The sequence below is a fragment of the Diplotaxodon limnothrissa genome, linkage group LG18 (genome assembly GCF_057381915.1).
Source record: "Diplotaxodon limnothrissa isolate DT_005_m linkage group LG18, D_limnothrissa_male_GT1.1, whole genome shotgun sequence".
Classification (NCBI taxonomy): domain Eukaryota; kingdom Metazoa; phylum Chordata; class Actinopteri; order Cichliformes; family Cichlidae; genus Diplotaxodon; species Diplotaxodon limnothrissa.
In genome coordinates this window covers 36,450,908-36,457,345 of record NC_140613.1, presented here as the reverse complement: position 1 = coordinate 36,457,345, position 6,438 = coordinate 36,450,908, and the positions used below count along the sequence as shown (strand labels likewise).

Below are 6,438 nucleotides of genomic sequence, written 5' to 3'. Positions count from 1 at the left end.
ACTACACACTGACTACACACTAACTACACACTAACTAACTACACACTGACTACACACTAACTACACACTGACTACACACTAACTACACACTAACTATACACTGACTACACACTGACTACACACTAACTACACACTAACTAACTACACACTGACTACACACTAACTACACACTGACTACACACTAACTACACACTAACTATACACTGACTATACACTAACTACACACTAACTACACACTGACTACACACAACTACACACTAACTATACACTAACTACACACTAACTACACACTAACTACACAAGATTTGTGCTAAACGTCTCAAATCTCTCACATCTCAAACACGCCGTCACTCCTAAAACTTCCCCCGTCCTAAACAACTAAAGGCCATGTTGCCATATCATTCTTTGATTGGTCCACATGGTACATTTTTCCACCAATAGGAAAGGCTGGGAGTTTTGGTGTTTTTGCTCACAGGCTTTCGAGCGTTTTCCTTATAAAACGCCGTTTTTACCGTTTCTTCCTGCAGTAAATATAAACAACGACAGTATTCAGGAAGAAAACCAAACATTGCAGATATTTTATCATAACTCTGGTTTTACGTGGCCGATCAACACAATTTAAAAACTGGTATAAAGTCCACACTTTTCCTGTCAGTTGTTCCGTCTGTCCTGCTCACATCTCCAATGGTTGTACACGTTGTCATTAACGTGGCTTCACTCCACATCAGCCGCTTTGCTAAAACACCGGTGTCGCACATGAGGACGCTGTCATAGCCTGTCAGCGACGTTGATTGGCTGCGTATATACGAATGTGAATCGCATCATTGGCTGGACTTTGGGATAAGGTGGCATCGTTCTGATCCCATACGGGAGCAGCCAGTCACTGACTAACACTGCAAACAGAATTGTTAAAGTATTAATTTTAATTTCAATTCAGGTTCGATTTTTTTTTTGTCAAATGTATATCGTGATAAATATTTCTGGTCATATCGCCCTGCTCTAATCTGCAGTATGCAATTTACTGAAAATTGCAGTAAGTTAAACGCAGAAAGAAATCCTGTTTTTTTTGTCGGTGACATGTCTGCAGATCAAACCTCCCAGCATGCCTCACTGTTGTAGACCTTAATATTCACTTTAGCCGCTGTCCTTCTGTCACAAATCACACCTGATACATGTGTGCACCACTCCACCCTGCCTATACTGTAACTTCACCTCTCTTGGACTTTCTTGCATGGTTCACTCCATGTATTGAAGCTGATCTACCATCACTACTCCTTCCATCCTCACTGGCATATCTATCTCCAGCTAGTTCACACATATTCTATACATGCTGTACGTCACATCTGAAGTGCTCTTTGTTGTCATGAAGCCATACTGCTGGTCACACATTCCTTTTCCACTATCTCAACACAATCTTTACAGTATTTCTTTCACTGTTTCTTGCAAAAACCTGACTTGTTGCCCATAAAATGCACGTAACTACAGGGTACTTGTACCTTATTCGAAGGTAGTGTTACAAAGTGTTACGTCTTTTTTCATTTAAATTAATTTTTCTTTGATTAACTTTTCATATTTTATTGTTCAGTTTCTTTGCCAGGTGAACGGTTTTGCTGTATTGCGCAATGACATCTAAAAATAGATCAACTAATTTCTTGTAAACACATTCTTGGGCATTTTCAGAAGAAACCTCGCCCTGTTTTGTTAGTCTTGTAAAGTTGTCGTTCGAAGCTGTAAATTCAGATTTTATTTGTCACACATACAATCATACATAATACGACGTGGTGAAATGCTTATTGCTATGCAATGCCCAACCATTAAATGTCAGTGAGAACTGACAGTAAGATTTACAGATCACTACAAAATTTACAGATTTTAACTTAGAAACTTTTAAGTAAAAAGAATGTGCAAATAAACAGAGTGCATGTGGTGACATGATGTACAGTGGCTTGCAAACGTATTGGGCCCCTTGAACTTTCCCACATTTTGTCACGTTAGCGTTTTGCATTTTGGTCTCATCTGAGCAGAGCAGCTTCCACATGTTTGCTGTGTCCCCCACATGGCTTGTGGCAAACTGCAAACGGGACTTCTCATGGTTTTCTGTTAACAATGGCTTTCTTCTTGCCACTCTTCCATAAAGGCCAACTTTGTGCAGTGCACGACTAAGAGTTGTCCTATGGACAGATTCCCCCACCTGAGCTGTAGATCTCTGCAGCTCGTCCAGAGTCACCATGGGCCTCTTGGCTGCATTTCTGATCAGCTCCTTGTTCGGCCTGAGTTTAGGTGGACGGCCTTGTCACTACCCGATCCGTACCGGAAACCCAATCGGTACCCCGCATGCGCAAATCTTACGTCACTTCCTCTCTTTGCCAACATTGCGACATTCAATATATTTGAATGGTACGGTTAGCGCCCAGTTAGCTCCTAGCATTTCTCAACAGCTCTGCCTCCTTTTCGACTGCCCGGGACATTTAAACAATGGATAATCCGTATACAAAGAAATTCATGCTTTTCTCCTCAACAGAGAGCGTCCCCCGATTGAGCAACAGCGCCGTAAAATAAGAAGAATGGCGCCTAATTACAGAGTTAATAATGCAGACTTTGTAATATCTCACGTGTAGATTCATCAGCCAGATTAAGTGTTTACTGACAATTGACAGTGATAGCGCACATCATCATCACTATTCCAACAATCCTCTCCTCACAGACGAGCATAAACACACTCGACTATCACTAAATCAAATTTAACACACGTTTGTAATGACGATAATTCAGTTTATAATAGGGTTTATTCGCTCGGTCAGCAGGTGGCGGTATCCTCGTACACTGGGGAGTAAACTGCCATTAAACGAACAGAAGAAGAAGAAAACATCTGCACATGCGCGGTACGGATCGGGTAGACCCGATTTGTACGGTCAGACTTTACACATGCGCAGTAAGGATCGGGGAGTCCTGATCCGTAACTTTATTTTTATTTTTCGTTTTTGTCTACATTGTACTGAAATGCTTCATTATTGCAAACATTTTAAGATATACTTGTTATTCTTAACATCTTAACAGATACTCTGACCCATAACTATCGTAAAACGCTACGACCGGAAGTAGAAACCTTTCGCGCATGCGGGGTACCGATCGGGTTTCCGGTACGGATCGGGTAGTGACAGGCCTTGTCTTGGTAGGTTTACAGTTGTGCCATACTCCTTCCATTTCTGAATGATGGCTTGAACAGTGCTCCGTGGGATGTTCAAGGCTTGGGAAATCTTTGTGTAGCCTAAGCCTGCTTTAAATTTCTCAATAACTTTATCCCTGACCTGTCTGGTGTGTTCTTTGGACTTCATGGTGTTGTTGCTCCCAATGTTCTCTTAGACAACCTCTGAGGCCGTCACAGAGCAGCTGTATCTGTACTGACATTAGATCACACACAGATGCACTCTATTTAGTCATTCGCACTCATCAGGCAATGTCTATGTGCAACTGACTGCACTCAGACCAAAGGGGCTGAATAATTACACACACCCCACTTTGCAGTTATTTATTTGTAAAACATGTTTGGAATCATGTCTGATTTTCGTTCCACTTCTCACGTGTGCACCACTTTGTGTTGGTCTTTCACCTGGAAGTCCAATAACATTGATTCATGTTTGTGGCTGTAATGTGACAAAATGTGGGAAAGTTCAAGGGGGCCGAATACTTTTGCATTCACTGTATGTCACTTTAACCTTTCAGTTGAATTCCAATTTAATTACTTGGGCAGTAGCAACTATACGGGCACCGTCTCTGAAAATGCCCCTGGACCCCACTGACAACAACCACGAATACTCTCGGGGTCAATGAAAGTAAATATGCTGTGTGGGCGTTATTTATTTTTCCCTCGATCAGGACAAAGGTAATCTTTACTTTTACCCATGTTTGTTTAAGACAGCAACTAGAGTTACATGACCTTTCATTTTATCTTTGCACTTTTGGGACATCAAACGTGCTCTGATCATCAAATCCCAGCTATATTTTTCCCCTACTTTCTTTCCAGTCCATTTCCTGTCCCCATCCTCTATGAGAAATGTTAAATAAAAAGTTCTATTGTGCCTTAGTGAGATCTGATCAGACAGAAATAAGACAACAACAAAAACATGCAGTGATTTGCACAGAAAAGCTGTACACCACATTAATGATGAAAATATGATTTAATATTTTGATACTTTGCATCTTTAGATTAGCTTTGATACTCACCCATTGTTCTTGTCAGACAGTAACTGAAGCACCTTGTTTTGGAAGAAATCTTTTTGTTCTGTAGTAAAGATGGGTGGCCGTCGCATCAATGTTGAAAGCCAGACATACAGAGGTGGCTGCAGTACGTCATAAAAAAAAAATCATGATTTCATCTTGTGTAAAAACGTTTGGTTGGCAATGGTAACACACTGAATTTGAGATCATCGGTTTTAGAAAGTTACAGAAACGGTTCGACTGAGGCTGTAAATCAAAATTGGGACGATGTGGCGAGAGGGGGGTCCTGATACACAATACACATCTGATTAAGTGTATTGGCTTCTTACGAACTTTTGTCTACATACAAAGAAGCTCATGACAAAAACATACTACAAATACTGTTTCTAATTTGAGCATCCAGAGGATCGGAGGATAAAGTGTGACTCATTTTCCACAACATGATATAAGATGGTTAAAAGAATAAAGGCCATAGTATTCCTAACATTTCTCTCTGTTGTTGATTTTAGCATGTATCACCCACACAAAAGCTTTGTTTGTGCACAGGTCTGAACTTTAAACTGACACAGTTACAGTCGGCGGTTTCTCTTTTACATTAAATCAGGTCAGAGGCACACTGACTGGATCTTTCTACTTTAAAAACAGATACGAGATTCCTCTCAATCCTTTTATACAACTCTTAAAAAGAAAACCAGTAAAGACATTTCTCCAAATGCTGAATTACGCCTTCAAACAGTCAAATTGAAAAGACAACTCTTTCCACACTAAGGTTCTTTTTTGATATGATCTTGTAGAAATGTATTTGTTTAGATCTTACCAACAGCCACTGCGCAGATGAGCCAGACTAACTTCATCTTTTCTACTGGTCTTTTCCACAGAATGGTTAAAAATGATAAAGGCTAAGGAGGAGTCAGAAAATGAGGAGGGCCCACACAGTTTGAATTAATTTTTGAGAGGAGTCCTTCTACACATCACGTGCACGGCTTCAGTTTTGACTGAATTATGTATTGACAGAAATATACAGTTTAAATGTTATGAACTTGTTAACTTTGTGCGCCACTTTGTACGGTGGCCCCTAGAGACAAAGCACGTACAAACTCCAAAACACTTACAAATTCCAAAACACATGTAAACTCCAAAACACGTACAAACTCCAAAACACTTACAAAATACAAAACACATGCAAGCTCCAAAACACTTACAAAATACAAAACACATGCAAAATCCAAAACACGTACAAAATACAAAACACATGCAAACACCAAGACACGTGCAAAATACAAAACACGTACAAAATCCAAAACACGTGCAAACTCCAAAACATACAAAATCCAAAACACGTACAAAATACAAAACACATGCAAACACCAAGACACGTGCAAAATCCAAAACACGTACAAAATACAAAACACATGCAAACACCAAGACACGTGCAAAATACAAAACATGTACAAAATACAAAACACGTGCAAACGCCAAAACATACAAAATCCAAAACACGTACAAAATACAAAACACGTGCAAACACCAAGACACGTGCAAAATACAAAACACGTACAAAATACAAAACACATGCAAACACCAAGACACGTGCAAAATACAAAACATGTACAAAATACAAAACACGTGCAAACGCCAAAACATACAAAATCCAAAACACGTACAAAATCCAAAACACATGCAAACACCAAGACACGTGCAAAATACAAAACATGTACAAAATCCAAAACACGTGCAAACTCCAAAACATACAAAATCCAAAACACGTACAAAATACAAAACACATGCAAACACCAAGACACGTGCAAAATCCAAAACACGTACAAAATACAAAACACATGCAAACACCAAGACACGTGCAAAATACAAAACATGTACAAAATACAAAACACGTGCAAACTCCAAAACATACAAAATCCAAAACACGTACAAAATACAAAACACATGCAAACACCAAGACACGTGCAAAATACAAAACACGTGCAAACTCCAAAACATACAAAATCCAAAACACGTACAAAATACAAAACACATGCAAACACCAAGACACGTGCAAAATACAAAACACGTACAAAATTCAAAACACGTGCAAACTCCAAAACATACAAAATACAAAACACATGCAAAATACAAAACACGTACAAAATCCAAAACACGTGCAAACTCCAAAACATACAAAATACAAAACACATGCAAAATACAAAACACGTACAAAATCCA

The 6,438-nt window shown here is 39.3% G+C and overlaps 1 long non-coding RNA gene across 1 annotated transcript; it reads right to left on the bottom strand.

The window, feature by feature from the left end:
* Positions 1-286: 286 nt before the first annotated feature.
* Positions 287-5,095, bottom strand: LOC146614104 (uncharacterized). Its single transcript, XR_014907068.1, has 3 exons — positions 5,036-5,095; positions 3,759-4,340; positions 287-3,716 (listed from the first exon to the last, which is right to left on the bottom strand). It is a non-coding gene; the product is annotated as an uncharacterized LOC146614104 (long non-coding RNA).
* Positions 5,096-6,438: the final 1,343 nt, after the last annotated feature.